The sequence below is a fragment of the Anopheles bellator genome, chromosome 1, assembly GCF_943735745.2.
Source record: "Anopheles bellator chromosome 1, idAnoBellAS_SP24_06.2, whole genome shotgun sequence".
NCBI lineage: Eukaryota > Metazoa > Arthropoda > Insecta > Diptera > Culicidae > Anopheles > Anopheles bellator.
Window position 1 is genome coordinate 3716117 of NC_071285.1, and position 27139 is coordinate 3743255.

At 50.7% G+C, this 27139-nt stretch overlaps 1 protein-coding gene across 1 annotated transcript in view; it reads left to right on the top strand.

The window, feature by feature from the left end:
* The window catches only part of LOC131205865 (heterogeneous nuclear ribonucleoprotein L), a 99733-nt gene that overhangs the window by 15643 nt on the left and 56951 nt on the right, over positions 1–27139 (top strand). The gene's annotated exons all lie outside the window — the stretch shown is intronic.

Consider the following 27139-nt stretch of genomic DNA (forward strand, 5'->3'; position numbering starts at 1 on the left):
CGGCGTGTCACGGTCGCTGCCGGTGTGTCACATTCCGTCAGATATTAGCTATTTTTATCACCCGCCCGCGGTGGTTCTATAATCTCCTGCGCGTCGTCGTGTCGGATGTTGTTGGGCCGACGGAACGGAGTGGCCCGAACACACTTCTTCCTTCCGCCGAGACGGCCGCGAGCAGGATTGCAGGATTATTTATTCAAGCCGCAAAAGCTCTCTTTCGCCCACCGAGAGACCCCAGGCCCTGTCCGGGGCCGTTACGTCTTGAGTCGGGGGTCTCGCCCCCGATCGAACACTGCACTTTGCGGGGCGTGCTTGTATCTGTGTGTGTTGCGCGGATCATAAATATTGCGCGTGGCAGGGCCCTCGTACGCGGCATGACGAAAAGGTGAAAATCCGTACGATTGAGACATTAATTTCGGCAAATTATGATGTTAAATGGCGCGAGTGCCAGGGTCCATCGTTAGGGTCCGGGTGACTTGCGGACGCTGCTGCACCGCTTGTGATGCAATCGGATAGAGAGAACCCCCGCGCATTATGAATGGAATCTCCCCCCGGGTACGGGAAGTGGTTGTGGCGTCTGTTTACAACTGCTTGAACTTCATCCCTTGCGATCCGCCGCGTGTCCATTCCATCACCTAAACACGTGATCCGCCCCTGCGCCTGTGTCTGTGGCTAACTGGCCAGAAAACAGCTGCTGCTGCGTGTGTCCGTGGCTACGTTGACGGATTTAGTTGCGAATTTCCATTCGCATTTTTTGCATCCCACGCTCCCCACGAGAGGGCGAATTCTTTGGGTCTCACCGGCTTGTCGGTCGTTATCGTTTGCGAATCAAATGAATTGCCTCCCCTCGGATGCTGCTGCTGCTGCTGCTGGGGTGATGGATGAATGTTATGAGGAATTAATAAAGCCTCATGATAACCGTCGCTTAAGATTGTTTATTGGGCGTTCGTTCGGCGCTGTGTTGAAAGAGAGTACAAATGTCGCGTCTGGTTAATGTAATTTACACTTACGACGGCATAAATAAAAACAAAGTCCCCGGTGGCCCGGGAGAACCAAATGAAGTCATTCCAATGGAAGGTGCCATTCGAAAAGAAGTGGGACCATGAGGTGGCTGTGTTGTCTCATAATTTGAGCGCCTCACATGGTCGGTGATCAAGCGATTTTTATGCTTTTGGCCTCGCGGGCGAATCGCGGGATCGCGGTTACGATCGCGGGTGTTCAGGTGGGATTAAAATGCGCAGGCGTGGCAGTCGGCAATCCGGACCGGGCCGGATTAATCACTCGCTCCGGGGGTACAGTAATCCAAGTAAATAAATAAACACGGGCGCTGGCGCGCGCGCGCGCGTAAACTTCAAAATAAATTCACTCGCGGCCGCCCGTTCGCCGCTGAGGGGTCCTGCAAGCTGTGCTGGAGGACAACTGGTGGTTTGGCAGTATTCGGATTGTTTTTTTAGCTGGCGGGAACGGAAGTCACAACGAGGTTGCAACCCGTTTCAAATATTTAAATCAATTCAGATAGAGCGGCCGTTCGAACCGATCTCCCGACCGGCTGTCCGTGATCTTTAGCATTTCATCTTCCGATAATTGCCGCGCTCTTTCTTTCGAGGCCGCCGTGATCTTTTTAGCATGCAAATTGCCGGTGCGGACTCGCGGATGGTCCCATTTCCGCGGGTTTTGCTTTGTGTTGGCCAAACAAAACCATCCGCGGCGATGGTGAATTCCCTCACGATCGGCGCGCGTTAATAAATGAGGCGGTGCGAGTTAGAATGCTGCGCCCCCCTGACGTCAATTGATCGGACGGAGAGAGAGAGAGAGAGCGAGCGAGAGAGTGGCCAACAGTTTTGCTCCTTGTTGAAGAAGGAACTTATTTTAAACCCTATTTAACCCCAAACGTGGTTCCCGCCGGGGGTTGGCTTGGCACGCTCAAAGAATGGTGCGATTAACTGTTTGCCACGAATTGTCGATTATTGAAAACGCAAAATCAATTAATCTTTTCGCCGATCGGCGCGCTGGCAGCAGAAACCCCGTCTGCCTTGGTTGGTTGGTTGGTTGGTTGAGGACAACAAGCGGATTACGTTCCGTTTCCGACCATCAAAGAACGGATGACGGTGGTGTGACAGTTGAAGCGTTCTTAATCCGATTTGTGGGCTCTCCGCGTCGCTTATGGCCACGTCGGAGCAGCAAAAACCACCTTTTTGATGGATTGACTTTTTGGAAACTTTTTGGTGGTCCTCTTTCGGATTGAGGCCGGCACGCAAGGTGACTCTTAACGCGCACCGGTCAAAACGGTGCGATAGAAGGAAGGAGCGGTTTCAATAATTAAGCGTCCTAACGGTTGATAATATTTGCCGAACGGGGGGTGATCGTGAGTCGCGTGCTGAAGGAATGGCGTCCCCAATTAAATTCAACGCACGGCGCAGATTGACGGAGGAGGGATTTCGAAAGCACACTCGATCCGATCGGCGTCGATCGGGCGCCGGAAAGAGGCGGTAGAAATAAAATATATTGATGTAGAGTAGGTGTTGAACGATTTCAATAATTAGCACACCCACCCGGTCGACTGGCCGGGGCCCGGCAGCCACGTCAATCGCCCCGGGCGTTGGCTTAAATTATTTCAAAATGCGTTTACAGTGCGATCACGCGGAATTTTCGTGGTGGATGTTACGCCAAACTTCCGTTGCCGAGTTTTCGAAAGGGAGGCCGGATTTATGCGCCCGCGTCACGTCGCGTGTCGTAAAGCGTGTAACGAGATACTTCGGTAAGGTACGTGGCGGGCGAGAGGCTGATTAGTTTGGCCGCTGGCGTCTTATGGCCAGATAGTGGCCAGATTTCGCGCCCCTCTTCGGACTTGCTTTCACCTCTTGCTAGCGAAAGAAAGAGGCCGACGGGGTCATTTCAAATCCATCGGAGGGAAGTTTGAACGCCAGCCCGGGGGCCGTGGCCGTGGCTTGTGGATAACTCAATTAGCGAACACCTCGATTTCTCTTGCGCGCGAAACACGCAAAATACATGATCCAACATCCAGCCAGCCAGCTGGGTTATTTAACCGGAATTGTGCCATGACACAATCGCGTCCGTCGAAGGCCGACGACGGCCACGGTCGGTGCACTTGCATTGCATTCGTAATGAAATGCAGTTCAGTGCACCCTGCGTCCTGTGTGAGTGCATTGATTTCGTTCCAAGCACCGACCACCGACGTTGTACACGACGGACGCCACGGGCCTCACAAAGGTGTGTTGCAAAAGGTTCGTTATCGTCGTGTTTCGAGTGCGTCGAATCGAAAGTAGTAGCAACCGGAATAAACTCGCGAGGAGTGCCCTCCGTGACGGTGAGCCTCGGGCTCGGGAGGGCTTCCAATTTGAATCACAGACTCGTAGCAGCACTTAATAAACACTGGGTTTGGCTGTGCGCCTTAAATCTGTGCCCTGCCGACATTCGGTGGTGCTGTTGAAAATGCGGAACGGATCCGATTTACCAGGGCTAAAACAATAAAATCGGGCTCTTAAACAGAAGGGTCTAGTTGTTAATTTGGACCTCCTAGTTTTGCTTTTTCGGCAACATTACCTTGTTTTGATACTAGGCAAATGATTTCATGTCAAAAAAATTAGTTTGTACCTTATCTTTGAAGAGGACCATGTCGACTTTCGTGTCTGAAAATGACATTTGGCGAGGATCACTGCTTTTCTGCTAACTGCTGAAGAAAACTGTTACGGAAGTGCATCAAACACTTGTCGAAACTTACGGTGATCATGCTTTTGGAAGATCGCATTTTTTTTAATTTTTAAATCGCGATTTTGATCTAACAAGCAGAGAGTGTCGGAGGACTCCGAAAAAAGGGGACTTACTGATGGGACCAGAAAGGGTTGGTGTATCATAAGCTCCTAAAACCAAACTCCTAGACACAAAGTAAAAATTGGTTCTGGACACAAGCAGCGCACTTGGCCGGGAGTTGCTTTCCCCTCCGCTGTATTCACTAGACTTCATTCATTTTCTTCGATGGGACACGCATTGGCAGCACTTCGATTCCTAATTGCAAGTGCGAAATCGAATGACTATTTGGTATGTTTCAAAAGACGATTTAGCAGAGAGATGGGAGAAATGTTTATCTAGCTTTGAAAAAAGTCCGATTTTCAAGTTCTAGATTAATTTAATTTCCCAAGACGACGATGGTCGCCCAAATCTATTTCGGTTGCCGCCTTGGTCATTTGTGTCGCGGACACGTTACGCAGTACTAATTGTATCTCTCAATTTAAATTTTACTACAAACTACTAACACTCGAAGGTCAGCATTTATGGCACACGACGACGACGACGACGATAGTGAGGGTGGTAGAAGTGTGCCACAGACCTCGTCGATACGCTTGGCACTTTTTGTAAATTAAAAACAGGCTCCAAACCCGTTTGCCACGCCGCGTGGGGTTACCGGATGCCTATTGCACCCGGGGCCGGACCGGGTGCTTCTGTGTAGGTCGCAAAGTAGGTCAAAAAGGCGACTAATAAGCAGCGAGCGAGTACCGCTCTTTGATAAGTCGCTCAGCAAAACGCCGTTCCATGGCTCCCTGTTTTTTTCCCTTCTTCTGGGGGTCCTAAATAATTGTTACTCGGCCACCGAATCCTCGGTCGTCGATGTTGAAATTAATTGAAAGGCAGGCAGGCTCTCGGGCTCACAAAACCGAGTTCCGAACAGAGCTGGCCGTTTGTGCGCTGTCTAATGGCCTAGTCAAGCTGTTAACGATAAGCGGTAATTGAAAAGCCCGGGCTGGATTGAAAAGTTCCTAGAACCCCGGCCCGCCTAGCTAATAATAAAACCCCGGCCAGTCCCAGGCGCACGCTGCAGGATTATGCGGGCAATCCGACGTTGGTTTGATGTCTCTAATCACGATAGCGATCCGTGGCGGCCACGTGCGGTCTGCAATGACCCACGACCCGTTAGAGCTGGCCGCACTGTCTGTCTGCTTTCGCGGACGGCTTCCCATCGCTACGACTCATTATCCACCGGACGCCCCATCAGGGTGTCGATAGTTCCGTAATGTCCTCCTCCGATGCCGGCTTGGGTGTAACTTTTTACTTTTATTACTATCGGCGTTGGTTCTTTTTTTTGTTCCTTCCGCCAGTCGGTCGGTTAGGCGATTGTGTTTATCTTTGGCACGCGGTGCGCTCCGGGTTGACATTTGTCGCGTGATTTAACATGTCGTTAGTTACCGCGGCCTTACCCAGAGAGGGAGAGCGAGCGGACTCCGGCAAGGATGGCTGTTGCATTAATCTATACGCCTTTGTGGCCTCGTTTGGCCCCCGGGCGTGGGGCGAGCTTTTTGCTGTGGCCACCACATCCTCGCGCACAATAAAACATACACCATCTGGCTGACTCCTGCAGGAGCTCCGGGGGCTCGTAAAAGATAATGATTGGGCAGAGGAAGCATCATCCCCGAGAGGCATTAAAGGGGGAGCATATTTATTGTGGCCGACAAACAGATTACGCAGAACTACTGGACGATTGTTTCGCGTTCCTCTCTAGTGTCTGGGTGTGAAGGACCCAAAATGCCAATAGGTTTCCCCATTGGGCTGGCTGCTGCTGGGGATCGTTTTGCGACCACAATCTCTCGGTTCGCGCTTCACCGATCACCACCGCCTCCTTCGGTTAGTGGCCACACATTACACCAGGCTGCGTCTTGCGTGGTGTGCGTATCGATTACGCCTGCGCGCGCGCCAGAGGGTGATAATTGATTTAATCGCCTTGCGTGTTGTTGGTTGGGCTCCGGCAACCGCAAGTAAGATCTGTCCCGTTTGTTTAGCTGTTCGTTTAACACTTTGGCACTCCGGCTCGGGATCGGTGATTGCGGTTCCGTTCCGGCCCCCGGGCCTCGGGTGTCGCTAATTAGTTTCAGTTCATTGGTGATGCAAAATGCAAATGTAAACGCCAAACGAGCGCTCGAACTCGAATGGGATTGGTTTTTTTTTTTCGTTGCCCGGGAGATGTCCGGAGACTGCAGGAGTGTGACTTAGAGAAGGGCCTAGAAGCCAAGTTCCTCAAGTGACTCCAATCAAGTGTCCGGCCACTGCCTATTGTTATCCAATAAAGAGCAGCGAGTCAGTCGGCGCCGAGAGGCTGTCTCTTGAATCTATAACCCCGCCAAGAATGGGACCGGCTCGAAATGGATCGAAATCGGGTCGTCCGGGACCTCACTAACCTGCTGCTGCTGCTGCTGCTGCTGCTGCTGCTGCTGCTGCAGAGAGGGAACCGTTCGATTCGAAGTGGCGGAAAATTTAATTCGCCTCCACACAATGGCAACCGTCGACGAGGATCCGACGTTCCGAAAGAAAACGCTCAACGTTTATTCTAGTGCTGTATGTAGATTTCGGGTCGGAATTGGGCTGCATTGCACTCCGTTCCGTGTTCGGCTCCGGGTGGCTACGGGTGGCTCACTCTACGACGCCCTCCGGAGGGTTTCGTAGAAGATTTGAATTGGAAAGTTGTTTGACAAACACACATTACTCTCTTTCGGGGTTCCTCGGGGGCTCTTTGGGTATTTCGCTTTCGATCCGAACCCCAGGATCGCCGCCGCCGCCGGCACTGATAACTTTAAAAATTGTGCCACATTTAGAACTTGATTGGGTTGATATTGTTAAATTCATGCTCCAATCCTACCAATTCCCGGGCGAGGCCTCCCGACGATTAGTGACCGTTCTTCTAACTCAATCGAAGGCCAACGCGCAGTTTGGTCCAACTATTGCACAAAAAGTTACGGTTAATGGACAAACATCACCAGAGGGTCCGTTTTTGCAAAAGCATGAGCACGCACATTCAATTATCGACCGTCCTGGCCCGTCCCGGACCTGTCCCGTCATCATCGTTCGGCGGGAGGCAACCGGTTTTGATCAACGTTAATTGGGTGAGCGACTGCTCTGCGCACGGTCCACCATTTTCCCAGTCCCCAGGCCAGGGCACAAAATGGCTGGCAAGAACTAGGAAACAAGGTCCGCCTGGCTGGCACGCCGATGAATGGACGCAAGTTAAACACGCAAGGTCAGCCGTCGTCGCAAGGGTTCAGCCCTTTTCTTGGGTTCCCCGAGGTCGAACAATTCGTCCGGTCAGCAACAGCAGCGTGGTGTCCAGCGATTGCTTTGCGTGTCCGGGCCACGTGTTGCCCGCGAACCCTGCAATTGACAAACCCGAGATCCGGAGAAGACGTCCTTTGGCGCGAGATGTCTCTCTGGGGGTGTTTGCGTAACGACTCATCCAGTGAAACACCTTGCTCGGCAGGATCAAAGAGTGGACCACCAGTTGCCACGCCGTTTGATCCTTGACGGTGGACGGAATCTCTGTCCAAATCGCTGGATGGAAAGGAGGTTCCGAGGTTCCATCATCAGGATTTGAGTATATCGAACTCGGAGTGTGTTGTTGTGCTGGCAAACAACACACAGGGGCATATCATAATCACCGCGTCCAAATCCGACCTCTCCGGTGGGTCTCTCGGGTCAAATATTTGCCCACCAGCAACAGCGCTGAACTTAGCATAAATCGTGACGGGTCGGGATTAGGTTTTTCCACGACGATGAAAGGTGCGATAGGACGCGTGCCGTTGTAACATAAAACGCTGGCCTGGCCTGGCCTGCTTAACGGCGATGATTGACGGTGCGGCGCACACACCGGAACACCGGAACACTGGTCAGCAAACATCATCATCCCCGGCAGGATTGGGGTGGCCAATAATCCGTTTCCATTAATTTGAATGTGTATGACGACATGATGGGGTTTATGTTGACCTTTTTAGGTGGGTCCCTGTCGAGTACGGCGCTTGTAATTCCGGTGTCCGGAACGAAGCATAATCGCTCCCGGTCTGTCGGTCGGTCCGGGAGGATCGTTAAAATATGTCCGCGAGGGAGGACACAGGTTCCCTACAATTGAACCGGTCGGCAGGTTAATTGCATGGCATGGCCCTTGCAGCGAGTGAAAGTGTTTCCGATGCAGGGCTCATTTGGCGGCCACTTCGCCGATGACGGCGGTGCAAATGGTGTGTCTTCGCGGTTAATGATGCCGAGCGGCATGGCTAATGGGTTGGCGGGCAACGGACCAACCCGCCCCGGGTAATGACGACGTGGCGACCGTTACAGTGACAAGTTCATCACGCCAAAAATCAATGTCTAGGCACAGGCATATTGCTGCCTCGCTCTGATTAATCATTATTTATAGGCATCACTCTCTCTCTCTCTCTCCCTGGCGAATCGGTTCTCAACCGGTTCACTTGTTTGACAGTCGCCCGGTTTCGCGGTTCAGACACGGCGAGAAATGGATCAACAAACAAACTTCTGTTGCTACTGCTGGACCAGCAACCAGAAACCCACATCTGTGGCCGGCGCGCAGCTTGTTTGCACAACTGTCGTTCCGACCTCCGGACACGTAACAGCAAACAACGGGCGGCGCGATGGAAGAGACTACCCGGTGGCAGACTCTGGCAAAGGATGTGCAATTACTCGTCTCTCTTCCATCGCCGGCGCCGGCGGTAGTATTGAGTTCCGGTCCGATGCACACCGTAACGCGGTCCCACCATGGTCTGTTCCGGTCGGGATGGATCGATGCGATCGATCGCGGGGCGATTAACTACCCGGATGATCCTGCCCCCCTGGACCATCTCAAGATGGTTCGAGTTTTGACAATTTCTCGGCATTTGAATTGCTGATATCGTCCTGGGCGGTAATTTATTGGCCTCGCTGTGGCTGATTAGAATATAGAGCCGCCGGCGGAGGTGGATGCCAAATTTAATAACCAACACGACCGCCGATCACAATGGGTGCAAAATGTTAATTTAATGTGCGCAGCATTAATCGATAGCAGCACCCTGAACGAGGAGGCCCCATTTTTTGGCCACAACATTTTATACATCATCATCGTTCGCGTGGCGGCGGCGATGTGCTTTGTGCTGGGTTGTTGGCGGAGACGGTCTATTGCGCTCCACAGACACCAGCACCATCACCACCCGACCATCGCGACCATTCCGACGATGGCTTCAAAACTAATTGCCTATATCATTATTTGGCAATTACCACCACCACCAACAGCCACCCCACAGCTCCCGGTGTTGCGACAAATGGTCGTCGTCGTCGTCGTCACGTTTGGGTAGCACACGTTTTGCCCACGTGCATGTGTTGCTCTGTGAGGTCACGACGAGGTACGGTCCTTGAAAAGGTAATGTGTTGGGCCAAAAAAGTTGGTCCAAAATCTGTCACAGAGATCCATCATACAATCATTTGGGAAAGGAACCATGTTTTCGAGGAATGTCCCTAATGAAAGGGAGAACACTCTTTAAGAGTGGAGCTTCCAATTCCGAAATGGAGCCATAATCGCATTTTTACGCGACGTCGAAAACCTCAATAAAAGCCCCTTCTTGGCTTCTGGGTGGATATCGAACTTCGAACGAACCACGTTTTTCCATTCAATTTGAATGGGCCGTTTCACTCGCCGCTGCCGCCGGTCCCCCAATAACTGCTTTGGGGGTTAAATGAAATTCGCCCTCACTGGGAAGTGGGCATTGGGATTTTTCCAAACTTTTCGCGAGTATTCCGAGCAAGTAATCCTTTGTGGTTGCAAAAAGGATCGGCTTCCGGGCCGGGTGGTTTGACCACATTTCCTCGCGGGCGTGCTAATCCGCGCAAACGGTGTGCGGATTCCGACATTTCGTTCCAACGAACGCTACATACTTCTACGTCGATAATACCGACCGCAGCCGCTGTCAGTAAATTATCCCGATTGCTTACCTCTGGACCCGTCCCCGGATAGTGATCATCGGCCGGGAAAGGTAAACCACGTTCCTCGCTTACGACGACGTGGGTCTGCGTGTTCTAAGAGCAGATACGGAATTTCCACTCTAAAATAGGGGATCACCGGGGAAAGTTCCGTCCCATTTTTAAGGATATGAGGCGTCTTCAACCGGAGAGAGATTTTGTGGCGCAAAAAAGGCTCGCCAAGCACGTGAAGAAGCTGTAAATTAATATTCCTTTCTCCGGCTGACGAAATAAGCTGCTGCTTAGTGCTCTTATTAGCGTTTAACGGATGCTTGGCACACAAACCCGGAGTTTTTTTTCGGGGGGGTCTTAGCGTCGCTGAATGAGGTCTCAAATCTTGAAATTAAATTTAAAATTCTGCCCCTGACCTGCGGAAAGCTGGAAAAAGCCATATGGCCCAGGTGGTGAAGCCAGGAAGCGGTTCCACACCGTTGACAACACCGGGCGTACCCGGTTCCCGGTATCACAGAGTGCGCACTTCCGATTAATCCACTCCATCACGTCTATCAGCAGCAGAGCACGCACAGACCCCAGGAACCTTTCTGCCTCGAGCTCACTTCTCGGGCGCGTAATGATGGAACATAATGCCGCTCGGTGCTATTCCGGAAGAACCACTCCACCAGATGGCAAAAGCGGACGGACTCAGCGAGCGTTTTCGGCACGCCGAAAAAAAAAAAAAATTCGCCCCACGGAACAGGTGGCCCTCCCCTTCTGAGGATTCACCTTAAGAAGCTTACGCCGACATTACACGGGGCCCGGGTTGCCTGCCAGAACAGAACCGGCCTCATTATTTGGACCGATAATAAAATATCGAATCATAAAACTCGTTGTGTTGTGCGGATCGTTTTCGGATTGTTTCTCGCAATTTGGAATGTTTTTTGGTCCCGCTCCGCGGAGCTCCGCGATTTCGGTTCGAGCGGCCACGATTTGAGGTTGGGCGTGGGAATCACGAATCCCTCAACACGCAATTAAATGTGACAATATTCGGAGTCGCTTTCCGTGACATGCATATGCCCAACAACGACACGCCGAATGTAATTACTTTTGCAATCAAATTTGGTTGGCGTATCCTCCATCGGTTGACTTGTTGAATCGATCGCTGGGGCCTGGGACTGGAATCGATCTGTTTAATCGATCGGAATTTATTGCACGCGTTTCATTATGTTTTTCGAATTCTTTTTACCGCTTGGGGCGTTCACCTGCGCTCGTATTCTGTTAAATTACTTTTACTATTTCTGAAAATCATACAGAACATGTTCCTCTCCCAAACACCTTTCGAGCGTTGTTATATAGGAGAGGTGTGAGAAACAGTACAGCTGTCAGCTGTCAAACAGCTGTCAGTTAAATCACAGTAAAGTCGGTGAAGAGCAATGAAAACCCAATAACTTCTATGATGAACCCAATAAGTTTGGATCTACCGACTTGATGAAGTATTCACGAGACGTTACCCAATTTATTTTGCTGATTGGTCACTAAAGCTTTTAATGGCAGCCGAAGCAGACGCCTTCTGTATGGACCGCATCATTCGAATTTCATTTACACAGGCTACTGCTCACTTTCAGTCCTTCCCATTGTCGGTACGTGTTGGCGATTAGACTAAGAGCCCTCGTATTACCTTCCCCGTTCAATTCAGTGTGCCCTGAGGGCGGGCATCACAGGCGATCAAGTATTCTGCGCTGCGAAACAAGCAGTTTAATTGAAGCCAACCATAAAAATCTCCAATTTAAACCTCCCTCCCTGGAACGCTGGCTCATGAAAGGCACTCAACCGTGGCCGGACCGGAATCGATGCTATCGCCGCCGCCTAAAGAGACTCTCGTCTCGTCAAAAGCTCATGTCCGGGGGGGCACATTAGGATGTGGATGCTGCCGTCGTCGGATCGCCGACGTCTCGTTTTTCGAGCAGCAGCAGTATGTATGTGTTTAATTGAATTTCCACCAGCAAATGGAACAATGCAAATTTGATGAAAGTGTTTGGGGCGCAAAAAAGAAAAGTTCGAGGAGAACAAAACCCGCACCAAACGTCGCACGGATCGACCGACCGACCACCGGTGTTGCTGCTGAAATCAATAGAACGAACGAATGTAGGACATCCGACTTTGCATCCGACCGACCCCGGTGGACAGACGGCTTCGTCCGTCGTGATGATGGGTTGCATTTGTGGGAGCTTTTCCGCAATTGGAAAAAGTGTTTGGCACACTTCGAACTCCGAAAAAAGACACAACACACACAGAGACTGATCACGGATCCTTCGGAATCGGGTCTCGGAGCGAATCGAAAAGGGACGCTCGCTTTTTTACTGCGCTCGTGAACATCTTTGGCCGCCATCCCGGCGAAGGTGTCGGGACAGTGTTCGTTGTCACGCAATAAAATGAAGTTCCGGGGCGTCCTTCGGTTGGGCCACTGCACACAAGAAACTCTATTGATCTGGAAAACAGAAAGACAGACAGGGGTCCTACATTCTTTGCACAATTCTTTCGAATTTCTTCACGCATTTTGTTTGGCTTAATTTTGCACCTCATCGGGCACCAAATCCGCACGAAAAGGAGTCACAGGACACCCACAGAAGCGGGAAGGATTTTTCTTCGCTATTTGCACCAAACAAGTTTGGACCGTGGACAAACAAGGCAGCAGGACGTTGTTATTACGTTGTCCCTCGCGGCCGGGGGGGCTATACGGATGGACGTAATCAAGGTATTAACTCATCCTTGACAAAAGTCCTTCCATCATCTCACTGGCCCCCGTCCTTGCGCTTGAAGGCGGTACCCACGGTAAAAACAGAAAGCTCACTCTTTGGACCGGGCCTGGGGTGGAAAAACTGGGACACAACAGACAATCAGAGCCCCACCGTCGTCGTCTTCGTAGCCGCCGCAATGAATCTAGAATTGTTAATGGCATTTTTCCTGGCACACCCGATTTCCGGTTTCGCTCCTCGCTCCGGTGTGTTCATGTTGCCTCTTTTTTCTCGACTCTTTCCAGGTATGTACCAGGTTCGCGTCCTTCGGTGTCGCATCTTGTCGTGACGACGACGACGGGCATTGGTCTCTCTGGACGTCGCTGAGGGCTTCGGATTTTTCTAGCGCATTCCATGGTCTAACCCACAGGAAGTACGGGAAGCGGGGGTCCCTTACATAAGATGGCGGTGGCCAGAATATTATATGAAGGACGGGGATCCACCTGGTGGCTGGTGCTGGTGCGTGCGGTTTGTGAACCCCACGATTTGTGAAGTGGAAAAAAGGGGACCAAATGGGCGAAGGACGTGCTTTCGTGCTGCAAAGCCTGATGGTCCGGCCAGGGGCCACAGGGTGGGATAATAAGTAGTGAAGCCTAACGCGGAATGTCCATTTCATTTCGTTGCAACTTTCGGTAAAAATCGGAGCCTTACCACTTATTAACCCACCCAGTGTGGTCGTACCGGAAGCGAGCGAACGGAAACCCGAATCCGGGGGTCCAAATTATTGTGATTCGTCGTCGTCGCCCTCTCTGGTGGGGCTGGCTACTCGAAATGAGTTTCCGGTTCCGGTGCGCGAGCGAGGAATGGAAAAAACGGGTGAAATTTATCGGTAACCGGACGGGGGATCTAATAAATATTGGAGCAATGCGAGGAAAATCCATCTGAGGCGACCGGTTATACTACACAACCGAGAACCGGGGTTCCGGAAGTTTGATGCCCTCACGGAGCGGGAGTCCTTTTTTCCGATTTTGATGGGCAGCGTGCGTGCCGCACGCAGGGATGGCCCGAAACACAACAACACCAAGACAGGACCCCGGACCGTCTCCCGTACGGTCCTTTCCGATATCGAGACTTGATTAATTTCCAATCCCTCGAACCGAAACGGGGCGGCCTGAACTGGGCTGTGGAAGCATTTTGATTAATTGATCCGTTTCAGGGGCGCCCCATGGTACCAGGATACGGTGACAGTGAAGCCTTAATTTGTTGTTTATGTCCCCGCTGCCCCGACGCCCCGGCAAGAGTTTGTTTTTCCCGCCCCGGACATGTCGCGCGAGATCGATGATCATTTGCGTTCGGTGGTTGTTGACCTCTCTCTCTCTCGACGCCATCGATCCGTTAAGGAGCTTTGGAAAAACAAACTCCGGCACCGCCCGGGGACTAAAGTGGGTTGTAATTTATTTAGGATGCCATTTGCTTCCTTTGGCGCAGGTTCCTTCGAGTGCGACATCGAAATAAATGAGGTTCTATTTGCGCACCATTCTTCGCACCGGGAGAGAAAGGATCCTCTTGAAGCAGAGAGGCCCGAGAGTGGCCGCCGTGGTCGCCGTGCTCAGTGCAGGATAAATAAAGGATGACACCGTTTTTTCTCTTCGCTTCTATCCAAAAGAGTTAAAGCACCTGGCCGGGAGAGTTTGTTTAGGGCTCACCAAGACACACTCCAGCCGACCCCGTTCCTCGAAGACAGCTTAAGAATGCATAATTCACGAGAAGCCCCCTGACGGTTGTAAAACAGCGGGAACATGCCAACGCTCGTCAATTGATCCTCGCGATCGATTCCGCGCCAGATGACGTATGTGGATACAATAAAACGGACCCGGTGTCCGGACGGCGGACGGAGTGTTTATGTTTGCAATCTGTCCCGGGTTCGATGAATAAATTTTCGATGCCCATCATGGGCAACCAATAAAACATAACAAACTGGTGCCGTGCCATCGGCAACGCGTTCCGGAGGAGACCGATTAAGGCTAGGGCTTTAAATTAGATATGATTGGAGTTCTCCGCGAGGGGCATCCTTTTTATCCAACACCTTTCCGGGACCATCTGGGCCGAGGCAACAACCTGCTGCCTCTTATCCAGGCAGGGGTTGTGTGGGGGCTTTGAAATTTATGAGCCCCCCAGTCCGGTGTGCCCGATGTGGTCAGAATACTCTCGGGGGTCTCGGGCATAGCGAACACGGAGAGAGAGAGAGATTAATCAGGCTGGGTTGGCTTGAATATGAAATAAGGCTCGCGTAGAGCCCCCCGCCCGGGTTAAGTAGGTGATAAAAGTCCGGGAACGACGATCGCCGGGATGGACGGACGGGGGCATATAAATGGAACTATTAGTGTGCGAAAGGCGGACTCGAGAGGCGAATATTAAAACGCTAGTCCACCGAGGGGCCATAGCGATCGGCCCCCGTTATGCCTAATGACCACCTAATGTGACACCACCGCCAATGTTGCTGGAATGATTTGTGCGTCCCCTAGCTCGGTGTTCCGTTTAAATTAGCGACATTTAGCCCTTGAATTAGCCGAAATTATGCCGGAAATCCCTTCACGCGCACGCTAAATGATTAGCCTGACAGCACATCACATCAAAGCGTGGAGTCGAAAAACGGGGAGGACTCCCTTTTCTTGAGGGACTGCTGGGTGTTGGATTCGTTAATGCACGGAGTGGAGCTTGCAGTGCCAATGGACAAGCGAATCTAGGACGCGCGCTGGTGGCGGCGAAAGATGAAAGCGAAAGCGGGACCGTGCTGGGTGCGTGTGGAGCGATAAGCAGCCGGGACAGGGACAGCAGCTCGTTATGATTTTTAAAATCCCCTCTTCGAAGGACGAAGGACCTTGCACAAGATGGCCTTTTGTGAGTGTGTATCGCCGGAGCGCTTTCAACGCTGCGCTTCCGATTGTCGGATGCTGCACCGTTGTGGAGCGGCATCCTTTGGCACATAATGTACGCCCGCCCAGCATGGTGCGCTCCAGGGGGGATTAGGATGGCATGGGAATGCTCCTGGCGCATCCTGTCCAGGATCCGGTGCCCGAGAAGCCCCTGGCTGGCTGTGTCTGTGGGTATGTAAAGCGAGCCACATGGCGCCTGGGACGATGCTATGTAGTTGAGGTTATGTTTGTCAAGCAGAGTCCGCTCTTCATACCTTCTTTTCGAGCTTTGAGCAGCGAGAAAGAGCGTCCCACAAAAAAAGGATGGGACGGAATGGAAACGGAAGCCCGTGCAAGGACACCGTGGGATGCACTCGATGTCCGCAGACACAGTCTGTGTCCATAAACCCGTTAACATCGTGACGCACCGAAAATTAAGCACGGATCGACTGAGCGGTCCCCATTGTTGCTCGGTATTGTTTGTTTTTAGTGCCCATCCGTATGTTGCTCCAAGTAATGTGCTGCTCCATGCTTGTTGCCGTACCGGGTTCCGGAGCTCGTCCCACTCGCTTTTCTCCGAGTTAGTGGCCGGAGTTTGAAGAAGTAATCTTTTTCTGGTATTTTCGGTCCACTTTTTATGGGAAACCCATTTGCACCTCACTCTCTCTCTCTCTCTCTCTCTCTCTCTCTCTCTCTCTCTCTCTCTCTCTCTCTCTGTCAAGGTGTAGCCTCGTTTTCTTCACTCGGGAGTGCTCGGTTTAATTTTTGATGAGTCCAGGACGCCGGCGGAACACGGCGAAAAACTAAACTCATGCTGGCCCCTGACCCCGGCCGCCTTGGCTCGGCTTTGAATAAAACAGGACGAAAGCGACGACGGGGTGTGTGGCGCGTGTTAACCCCAGGACTCTCTGGAAACCATTTTCACGGACCAGCGGTCCTCATGCATAATGAACGGGGGGCCCGGGGCGCGAAGGGCTAAGTGAAGCTGGCTTCCCCGTTACACACTACTACTTGCCTACGTCTGGTGCGTCTTGTGAGGACCTAGCTGGGCTGGGCGCCCGATTATGTTGCACTTTTCGGTCGTCGTCGTAGTGATAGATTAAAACGGTAACGAAATTGAGCCGAAAAACGTTACCGTCCGGTTCGCGCAATTGAAGAATTAAATTTGCATTCCATTCGGCGCGCCGTGCGCCGATATGCGACTCGATTACACATCGCTCCCGGGTACATTAGGTCGCTTTAGGACCATTAAGTGGCGCGAGAACGTCGGCCAATGGTGTTAAAAATGAATGAATGAAGGAATTATTGGACCCCACGAATTGGAAGAAATTGGACTGTGAATTGGGTTCAAAGCGGTGGGAATGAGTCGACACTCTTTCTTTGTTCCCGCTTCCGCGGTACCCGACGGGTTAGAAGGCGATCGGGAAAGCGATTCCTTCTGTGGCAGGAATCCAAATGCTGAGAGTCCAAGAAGCATTTTACTGTTTTAGTTTCAGATGTTTCCGATGGCCTATCTTATAGAAGTCTTGGAGCTTATTGGAGCAAAACTCTAACTGTGGGGCTACATGAGGTGTTCTGTAATGTTTTTGACATTAACGATTAATGCCAAACTGCTGCGGCGCTGTCAAAACGTTTACGCCTCGCGCGAGCCGTAAACCCGAGCGTAATTATTTTTTTCGTACGCTTTGCTTACAAACAGAGGATAATTTATGTTCTTATTTGCTGGTATAGCAACAAAATCGGAAAAAACAGATAAAAAAATTCAGAAATCAATTAATATCTCTTCGATTTCTATTTTCTTGGACCAAAAACACGAACGTAAACACGTTTCACGTTTCGTTTTTATATTTTTGCTGCCACACGAAGCGTAAACGTTTTGACATTACAAATTAATTTTACGCTAGTTTTCACGCTTCGTGTAGCCCCCTAGTAACAATCTTTTTTCACAATCTTCTCTTGATCCTAATTTATTATCACCCAGGACAGTAAAGGTCTGAATATAATGTTTTTTTTCCATTCGAAAGCAACTCATAATAAACGGTTCGCTTCAAGTCCCACCAAACACACAGTAGAACCTTCCTTTCTGGTTACTGCCGGTTTGGCTACCGTTTGAGCTGCTTATTACTACGCTTCATCTCCATCCCTTTAAGAAATGGGTCAGCTTGAAAGCGACCATAAACTTGATCGATACTTTACAAGATATCGATCAGTAAAAGTATCTAGAAAATAATGTGTTAGCCAACGTAGTATTCAGCAAGAATCGGACCGAAAACGGACCTTCGTGTGACCCAAAGGACTCCGGAAGCGGTTGGTCTTCAATGAATCCGTCGAAATGTCCGTCTTTCGTTTTCATTTCAAATCATTCATTAGTGCGCCCCATCCAATTATGCCATATCCGATCAGGACGCGCGCTCTCTGTTCTTCCGTTCCTTTGTCCCTTAAATGCCCGTCCTTTAAACGTTTGTTTTATCGTCTTCGAGTTGTCATACACAAAAAAATCGACGACCAGCACGGAACAATGGCCACAACGATGAGCGGCGAGCGAGTGGGCGACAGTGAACCGGTTGCTCCCGCTCTGCATCGTTATACAAGATTTATGAGGCTCTCGACAAATATGGAACCGCCGCAGAACGGGGGAGACGATCTCTTGAAATCGATCCGTGTGGACTCGCCGCCTCCGCCACCGTTTCCCTCGTGTGTAGGCGCCGCCCGCGTGTTAATCATAAATGCGGTTGTCGGCGGTGTGATAATGATAATTTAACGTTTTGACGTGCGGGGCCGGTACGTGTTACCTGTTTACCATATTTCGGTGTTGGTGAGGTTGACTTTCTCGCGGTCTCGCTCGCGTCTTGTGATAAATTAATTTTGGGAGCCACGAATGTGGCCGACCAAAAACTCTCCTCTTTCGCGTGCGTGGCGGGGATGGGTTGTTCGTGACGTTGTGGCCGAAAGCATAACGGCACGGCGGTTAACACATGGCACATGTGATAGGTGATCATTAGCGAAGCGAATCGGGAAAGAATCCAATTCACGCGTCGTGTGCGTGCTTTCCACCACATTCTCATCATCATCATCATCATCTAGCCGCCAATGACGCTTTTCCTGATTGATTTTCATCGCCACACGCCACGGCTCTCGGCATTTGTGGTTCTCGTGTCCGCTTACACCACTCGTTCCAAATTCCAAGCAGCAGGCCTGCCTGGCCTGGGGCGGCCGCAAATGAGTGTTTATGGCCCGGTCCGTGTCTTGTTTCAAACAACCGGCGGTCGGTGGTCAGCCGACGGCCAAACATACCGGCCAAGGCCGTCGGAAGGTTGGAAAATTAGATTCTTTTTGCCTCGCGCAATCCCGCATCGCGGTGGGTCAGCGAATGCAATAGTAAATAAACATTCCGTGGGCAGAAACAAGAATTTAAAGTTGGCCACGCCACGTGCCATAAATGTGACACACGTGGGCTCGTTGGGTTAAATCGCCGAGATCGTCCCCGTGGGTGCTGTCTGCGAACTGCGATTGTTGCTCTGTCACGCACGCAAACCCGTTAAAATGACCCGTGGGAACTTTGCTACTAAATCCGCGCGACTCCAGCCCGAAAAAAAAATGCGGCCAACTCGCGGAGGACCGCTTGCGTGTTTGCTGTGGGTTTCTTTGTTGACTACAAGCTCCACACGAAAATTAAAAAAAAAAATCGTGATGTTTAGGAACACAAAAAATATGGTTTCTGTCCAGCAGCGACTGTCGTCAGCGATCGATAGTTTTTTTGGGGTCACAATTATGGCCCACTCGTAGGCTCCCTTTTCGGACATAGAATTATGCTAATGAATTACAACAATCGGGGTGGACCTCCGAAAAATCCGGTTTCGGACCGGAAACGATAAAACTTTACAAGCCCACAAAGTAGACGGAAAAATCGGCACGCGCCGTCCTGCCCGGAATTCAGTGACGTCTCCGCGTGAGTTCCCAGCCCCAAAAAATTCTGCTAATGCGCCGTCGTCACTCGTGTTGTTATTTGTCATGTATTACATTCGTCCTTTGGCAGCACCGGGCGGGGACCCAACAAAGTTTAGTGAACTAACGGACGAGGACTCGGTCAGAAGTCAAAGTTAACGGTTTACGATCCCGTGAAAAGTTAAAGTCTCGTCTGGTGTCTCCATCGAAAAAAAGCATAAGTTTGTCGATGCTCAAACTTTACCCGGCCAGGGTCGATTGAGGGCATCCCATCTCATAGCACGCCATTGATTTGTGTGTCCCGCGTTCTTCTTCACCAGCAACTTTACGGGGGACGCAATTAATTTTTGCCCAGAAGGTTCACGAGACTTAAATCACGACTGCGCGCCCTTTCTTTTAGTTTGTTATGCAACGAAAGTGCACTAAATATGTGCCGGGGCTCCTTGCGTCATACAAACAAGCTGAGTTCTCGGAGCAAAGTTTTAATCACGATTATAACTTTCCGCGGAACGCGCGGGTTAAACGGTGGCAGCGCCCACTCGGCCCAGACCAATCGGACCAGGCAAAGTTTGCAGCAAAACAAAAAAAAGGGGAAAAGAAAATAACGGAACACTCTCTCTCTCGAGAGAGAGAAGAAGGCGTTCATAAAGTCGGATTTTGTGCTTTCGCTTCACCGTTGTTCCGTTGTTTCAAATCTGTCCACAAACCCCGGGAATTACCAAGTGAAGCCACACCCGGCTCGGGCCGAAGTTTGCGGAACCCTTAATGGGGGAATTGCGCAATCGGGCGGAAGACAGATCGCCCACTCCGAGTGTCCCATTATGTGCGTGTTATCGTTTTTAAGAGATGCCACGTGCCGTTCTACCTGTTCCCCCGGACCAATCCGGGAAGGACTGTCATCGTCTCCGAGCGCGCAAGATGGCGAGATAAATTATCCGGTGCATCCAGAGTGCAACAACAATGCACTTGCAGTTGCACTTGCACCTCGCCTTTTCCACCCGGAGGCTATCCTGCGGCATCGTACTAAGGCGGGTACTCGGCCACGGAGGATGAATCTTTGATAAAGATCATCTTCAGACAGGCCCCGCCGGCAGGCTCGTCGGTTGGCCGCATTCTCGTCCTTAGACATATGTTAGACACCGCGCTGGATGTCTCGTACGGTGACTTGCCTGGGGGGGGCCACCCCCCCCCCCCCCCCGGGGGGAAAATGCTTTCACTTGAGCAGAAAGTTTCGTCATTTAGAGATAAAATCTGCATCCGACGACGACGACGACGACGACGACGACTTGCATTCCGACATTCCGCGGTGCTTTGAAGTGTGCTTAGGCGATTTCCGGCGGGCAAAGTTTCTGGGGTGGAGCGGTGGCCACCAAATTCCATCGCTAGTTGTATCGTTCCGTGAGCCGTGATTTAATTTCGCTCCTTAAAGTGTCATGGAGTTCCCAGCCCTGGGTTTGGGAATTAATTTATGTCATTTGCGTCCCAAGCCGTGGAGTGACTGTCATTTCGCAAATCGGACTAGTTTTATGGCTTAAGTTCCCGGGCTGAGTTCCCACCCGGGTCATAATGATGTGTTGAGTTGAGTTCAAGAAATATGGGACAGGTGCCAATTCGGGACCGTCGGAACTCAACCGAAACGTGCCTCGGAGGAAAAAGAAACATATCTTGGCCCCTTCTCATACACACGAGGCTCTCCTCTGTTGGAGCGGGCGAAATCCGGATTGTCGGCCGGCGAATGATGGGCCGTTAATATTCAGCCAAACACAACCTTCGTCACCAGCACCATGCATAATGCAGCGTGCCAAGTAGTGCCTGTTCTGTTGCTCTCAGCGCCTTCCGACTCGGGTGGATCGGCAGGACTCCCAGGGCACCATTTTCGCCTTTCTCCGGGACTGGGCCACTGTGTTTATAAATTATTGAAATTCAGTGGCCCCGCAGGCCGGGGCCAATAATCCCACCCCGTGCCGTGAAAAAAGGGCCCCTCTAATGCTTCCAATATCTTCGACAAACGGCCCAAACTCTTCCCTGACACACAATGATGATGGGACAAAAATGCGGAGCGACACGGAGGACCTTCGGCGAAAGTAGCAGAAAGCCCGTCCTCTTAATCCAGTGTGCGTTGGGGCGGCCCAACCAGACAGAAAGAGAGAGAGAGAGAGAGAGTGGCCCCAAGGAACCCATTTTGCCCTCCGCGCCTATTGATGGACTTTCGCGAACTGAACTTGACATCCCTTGTGCGGCTTGAAAAATGGTGGAAATGGAAAAAGGGTTCCACGTCGAAGTTTTCCATCATTCGCGCCGAAAGCATAAAATCTGCCAAACCCGCCCAGGACAAGCGGACGGAAATAGACGAGCGCACGGGTTGGGCACTTTTTTACGACACATTTTTGTGGGTCCTTTGTCTGTTGTGACGTCTTTGCTTTTTTAAGCACTCCTCCGAGGGGAAAAAGGCATATGTTGGCCATGGTGGCCACCTGTCAGGACGATGTTTATCATCACAAACCGAGTGCGTTTACTGAACAAAACCATAATCCTGCCTCGTTCCGAATCCCGGGATCCGGGATTAGAATAATGTGCCGGAGCCCGTGGCGGGGATAAATTGTTTTAAACGTCTTCCGGGGCAACGACTGTGGAAAGTTTATCGCCGGAAGTCGTTGTTTTACGCCGAGAGGTACAACCCCCAAAAATCTTAAACGGCGTTACCAGTCGCGCCTTGACGCTACTTGAAGTAGTGGCTCTTTCAGCCTGCGGAGTTCGTAAGATCCTCGCCGGGCCAGGCTTTCCCAAGTGACACAAATGGAGCGATTAATCATCTTGTGGCCGCGCGTGCGATGGTGGTCCGAGGAAGGAAGGTTCTCCAACTCTCCATATTTTATCACCAAAACATGTCCGCCTCACAGACCGCGGGTTAATTTTCCTCGCAGCCGCAGTGTGTCTATGTGTCAACTAATAAACGAGTGATGTCTTTACCTTAGGCGCAACGTAGGCCCCAACTCGATGGGATCGGCCGAGATTAGAGAAGAAACGTTCTCCGGCTTCGGGAGGCCTTTTCCAGCAATCTGAACCGGCGTTTATTAAGAACGAACTTGATTTTGGGAACACAATCTGTACTGTTTGGGGCGCGGTAGACTTCAAGAATCTGGTAAAATCTGGTGGCCGCCGGCTTTGGGTGACATCGCTTTTTTGCTGGAAACGCGCAGAAATAGGTTACGGAAAGAGGAATCGTGTAGTTGGAGTATCTTTTCCGACTGTCCGAAGCTGAGCTCTTGTTCTCCTTTTTTCAGTTTCAGTTGACGGGCGGCTGACAGCTTCGCTCCTTCGTTTGTAGCTGGATCCGTGGCCGATCTTGGACAGAGAATATGTTTCGCTCGGGGGGCAGATGTTGAATTGTCACGATCTTTCTTTGTGTTTCCGATGTCGTGCTTGATTACGATTCGTATCCTTTTTTGTAACATTTAGCCCTTTTACTTTAATACTGTAAATAAACAGAAAGTACAAATTTAAACCAATCAGCAAAGTTTTGTTGATCATCACAGTAAGCCACTGTTTGAATCAATACACCAACGGTATTTTCCAACGTTACTAACGTTACTAACGTTACGTTACTACGTTACGTTACTACGTTACGTTACCAATTCCTTAGTTCATTTGACAGCTGCGTTGGTTACCTACTTTAGCTTCTCTGCCGATTTCTGACGTTTCTTTTCATTTGACACGACGAAACGTGTTCCCCGAACGTGGCCACTTTCAGTTGAGAAATAAGGCAAAAATAAAGGAACAAATCGGATGGAAACGGAGTATTATTTCATTAGAACGAAGACCATTAGACCATTTTGCTAAAGCTTCCCTTAGTTCCAATCGTTCTTGGAGCGTCTGTATAAGCCAGAAGCTCCAAGAGCAACTTTTGGAACAATTCCACCCCAGAAAGTCCTGGTGGTGATTACAAATGGCTGTTCTGAACAAACTACCTGACAAATAGCTGCCATACTTGGCCTTAAATACCAGACACACATTTTGCGTGGGATTTTACGTTGACAGAATTTGAATGTGACATTTTAAACGAACGGAGTTGCAGGAGCACAAACAACTGGGGACTTTAAACCGGTCAAGACGGTGGAGTGGCCCAACGGTTTGACGTCTGGTTCGAATGGTATGTCCCTCCCGGTTGGCTCCCGGTGTATCCGCCGACGAGACAAGGAGTAATGATGGCTTCCTTCTCAACCACTAATCTTCGCCGCTGAAGATCCGCCGGAGAACCAAGAACCCGTAAGGTGGTTCTAACCGAGAACCGAAAGAGTAATTTATTATAGGACGCGTGCGGGCGCGCATTGCATTTAAGCAACTGCTATGCTGGGATTAAGTGGAAGCTGGACGCAAACACCACGTGGCCGACCACGGTAGCGTGTGCTTCCCATTTCTGGAACAGAGTTCGTTCGTCGTAATGAAAAATATGCCAATCAACTCGACGGAGACACGGGGGCGCGCGATAAATGGTTTCGGTCCCGGGTTCCAGGTCCCGGCCGTGGGCCTGTGCGAGAAATGAGAAATTAATTAAAATCTATTCCCGGTTTAGTAGAGGTCCTGGTGCCCAGCAAAAGGATCCGCTGCGCTGTGTCTGTCTATGTTTGAGTTTACGTTTGTGTTTTGCGAGTGACCGAGGGACCGTGCGGGGGGGTTCAAAGTCACCCAAAGTAAACGCGCCAGCAACAGGTCAGGTCACAACAACCCTTGAGGTGGGTCCACCCTTTTCTGGAAGAGGGTCTCTAGGGAATTTATTTGCTAACCGTGTTGTGCCTTGCCGAGACGAAACTGGGATCAATTAGGGTATTAAGAAGGAGCATAAATTAGCGCAGTGTGCGCGTCCTTGTAGTGTGGTGGTCCTTTTCGGCTACACGATTAGTGTCCTTAAGGGCGCACGCTTGTCGAGTGTCTTGGCCGGCCCCACCAATTACAACCCACCTAGGATCGGGGGGGTTCTGTTTGCTCGCTCCCAAAGCAGCGCAAAACTTCCTCCAAGACTCTTTGGCCCATTTCGTCATTTGAATTCGTCAGTAAAAGGACCCGTGCTGAAGGGACCCCACCGAAGCACGAAGCGTTGAATGAATTTTGCACGAATTCATTATTCGCGGACGGGCGGCCCAATGTATATTTTGTGCTCCGCAAATTGGCAGCCCGCTCTGCGTTTGCGTTCGCCGTCGGTCGTTGGCAAGGAATTGAGGACCGAGCTCCACCGCCGCCCGACGAAGTTTCAAAATTCCCTTCGCGCGGTGGGTTTTTGGCGCATAAAATTACACATTCACAGCTAATTAAAAGATGCGGATTCCCTTTTTTTGGTCGGAGGACGAGTGGGTCATAAAGTGGCGCGGGCGCGAGCATCTTGCGGGCACGTTGAGTCTCTGTTTTTGTGTGTATAGTTTGGTGGTGAAAAACTTTTAAATAATTCAAAACTTTCACCAAACGATTACTTGGGTTCCTCCTCGCCGTCGGAGGCGCCGACCGTTCCGCCGTTGTGGCTAACGATTTTTTGGCCAATTCTCAATTCGACAGCGAAACAATTACACAAAACTTTCGCGTCCTCACCACACCAAGCGCGGCACGTGTTAATGTGTTTCGGAGCGCGCTGAGTAGGGTTAGGTGTTCCGAGACTCTTGGGAATGAATTTTTAATGTTGGTCCCATTGGGGCATTTTGTGAAAATTTACATTCAACACCGTCAACGATTGTCAAGAAAGTTTCAAAATTCGCCGATCGGCGTCGGGTGACTCGGGTTCGTCGAGCTCTCCGAAAATTTAAGTCCTGTGTAATTCATTGCCAATCCCCCACCAACGGATTATGCTGACGCATTTGGGGTAGTTCCCCTAAGTTCCTAGGCCCCAGGACGCCCGGCCTTCCGGTACACGGAAAGGGATGGAATCGATAGGTCTATGATCCGGTTGCGGTTGCGGCCATTAATCGCCCGCCATAATCGCTGTCCGCCCGTGCCCGCCATTAGACCCACCTCCATTAGTCCCTCCCACAAAACCCGCTGACGCTTGTTAAAGTGACGAGAGATGGTCCTGCGGTCGAAATGACAGTTGGCCAGCCCCCGCAGCTGGGGTGGTTTTGCAAATCGAAGCTCTTTCGGATCGGTTTTATCATCGGCTATCATTTGGTGTGTGATTCTTTTGTCCGGAAGAACCTCCCGAGGCGGGCCGCCCGCGATCCGTTGGATGATAAACGGAAGTTTAGGTTTTTATCGCCACACCCGGACCGACTCGGACGTCCGGTCGGATTGTTCTAGCTTCGATTTCGGGGCCACATCAAGCCCCATTTAACAAGCATTTCCAGGGTGGTTGTTATGGGCGCATTAGTAGAACCCGATTGAATGTAATGTTCTCCCCTTTCAGAGGCGGCCAGATTGGCCTCTGCATGTTGACAGCTCGCCAATTTAATCTCGGGGGGACCCAGGCCTCGGCCGGATCATCAAAAAATCATGTTTGTTGTGTTTGTTTGCGAAGCATTTTAAACGAGCCACTGGCCACTGTCTTTGACGGATGACGGACCGGGTCTCGTGCGGGTCCTGGTCCTGTTGTTTCGCTCTCGGGAGCTTCTCTCAGGATGAATAATTAACTCTGTTGTGCCTTGGCCACCTTTTTGTGTGTAAATATTACAGAGTAGTTCTTTTGGCCACCCGAAAAACAACAACAACCGGTCCCGGGTAAGGGGCAGGTTGCTTCCGGAAGTCCGGTCACGGTGTGAATAATAGAACATAATTAAAGTAATTTTCTTTCAGCTTTAATCAAGCGAGCGCTTCTAATTTTGCACAATATCTAGTCTCTCTGTCTCTCTGCCGCCCCCCGATGGCCGTTTGATAGTGTTTTCGTGTTCCTGTCGTGGCCACGACGGAAGGTAAACACGGTGTACGGGGTAAACTTTTAAACATCACAACCTGCCAATCAACCCACTCCGAGCGGGCCGGCAGGCAGCACAATAAAAGGCCGTCCGTGTGGCTGATACGCTCTCCCTGGCTGGCAGAGGGTAGTTTGTCATAGAAGTGAACCTGTGAAACCTACACCAGGCTGTTCAATAAGTTCTGAGCTTCAATAACAGAGGGCGCTGCTGCTAATCTAATTTTTGGAAGCAAAGGAAATGTATGAACGATAAGGACTCTTCGCCGTTCACATTAGTACATTAAAAGGGGGGTTTCTGAATTTAAACGTGAAGATGATCCACGTCAAGGACGTCCAAAAACAGCCACAACTCCTGAATCGTAGGAAAGTTCCGCCCATTGGAAAAAGGACCTGGTTTGCAGAAGAAATTAAATATTTTTTCATCAGGACAATACAGCGTATCTCAAGAGCGTTGTGAAAATGGAAAAAGATCATTAATTATAGTTCGAATTGTTGGAGCATTCACCATATTCAGCAGATTTGAGTTCCTAGCGACTTCCATCTGTTTCCAAAAAACTAAACTAAAAAAATCATGCGTGGAAGGCGTTTTTCATCAAATGATGAGGCCATAACCGCTGTGGAAGCGTGTTTTGAAGTCCTTCAAGTTCCCAGCATTTATGGATGGATTTCATAAATTGGAATCTCGTTGGAGCAAGTGTATTGATCTGTTCATCGACACCATACTGAGTAATAAATTGTGTTTTTCGTATCGAACCGCAAAACTTATTGAACAACCGATAACGTTTGTTTGGTTCGATGTTTACTGCTTCACCATTATCGCCGCGCCGGATTGAGCTCCGGTCGCCGGTCTGGGGCGAAGACGCACGCAGATTCCCCGTGCGCCGCCGCCGCTTGCCACGCCGCTGCGCTAATGCGCTGAACCCATTTGTCTCCCTATTCTG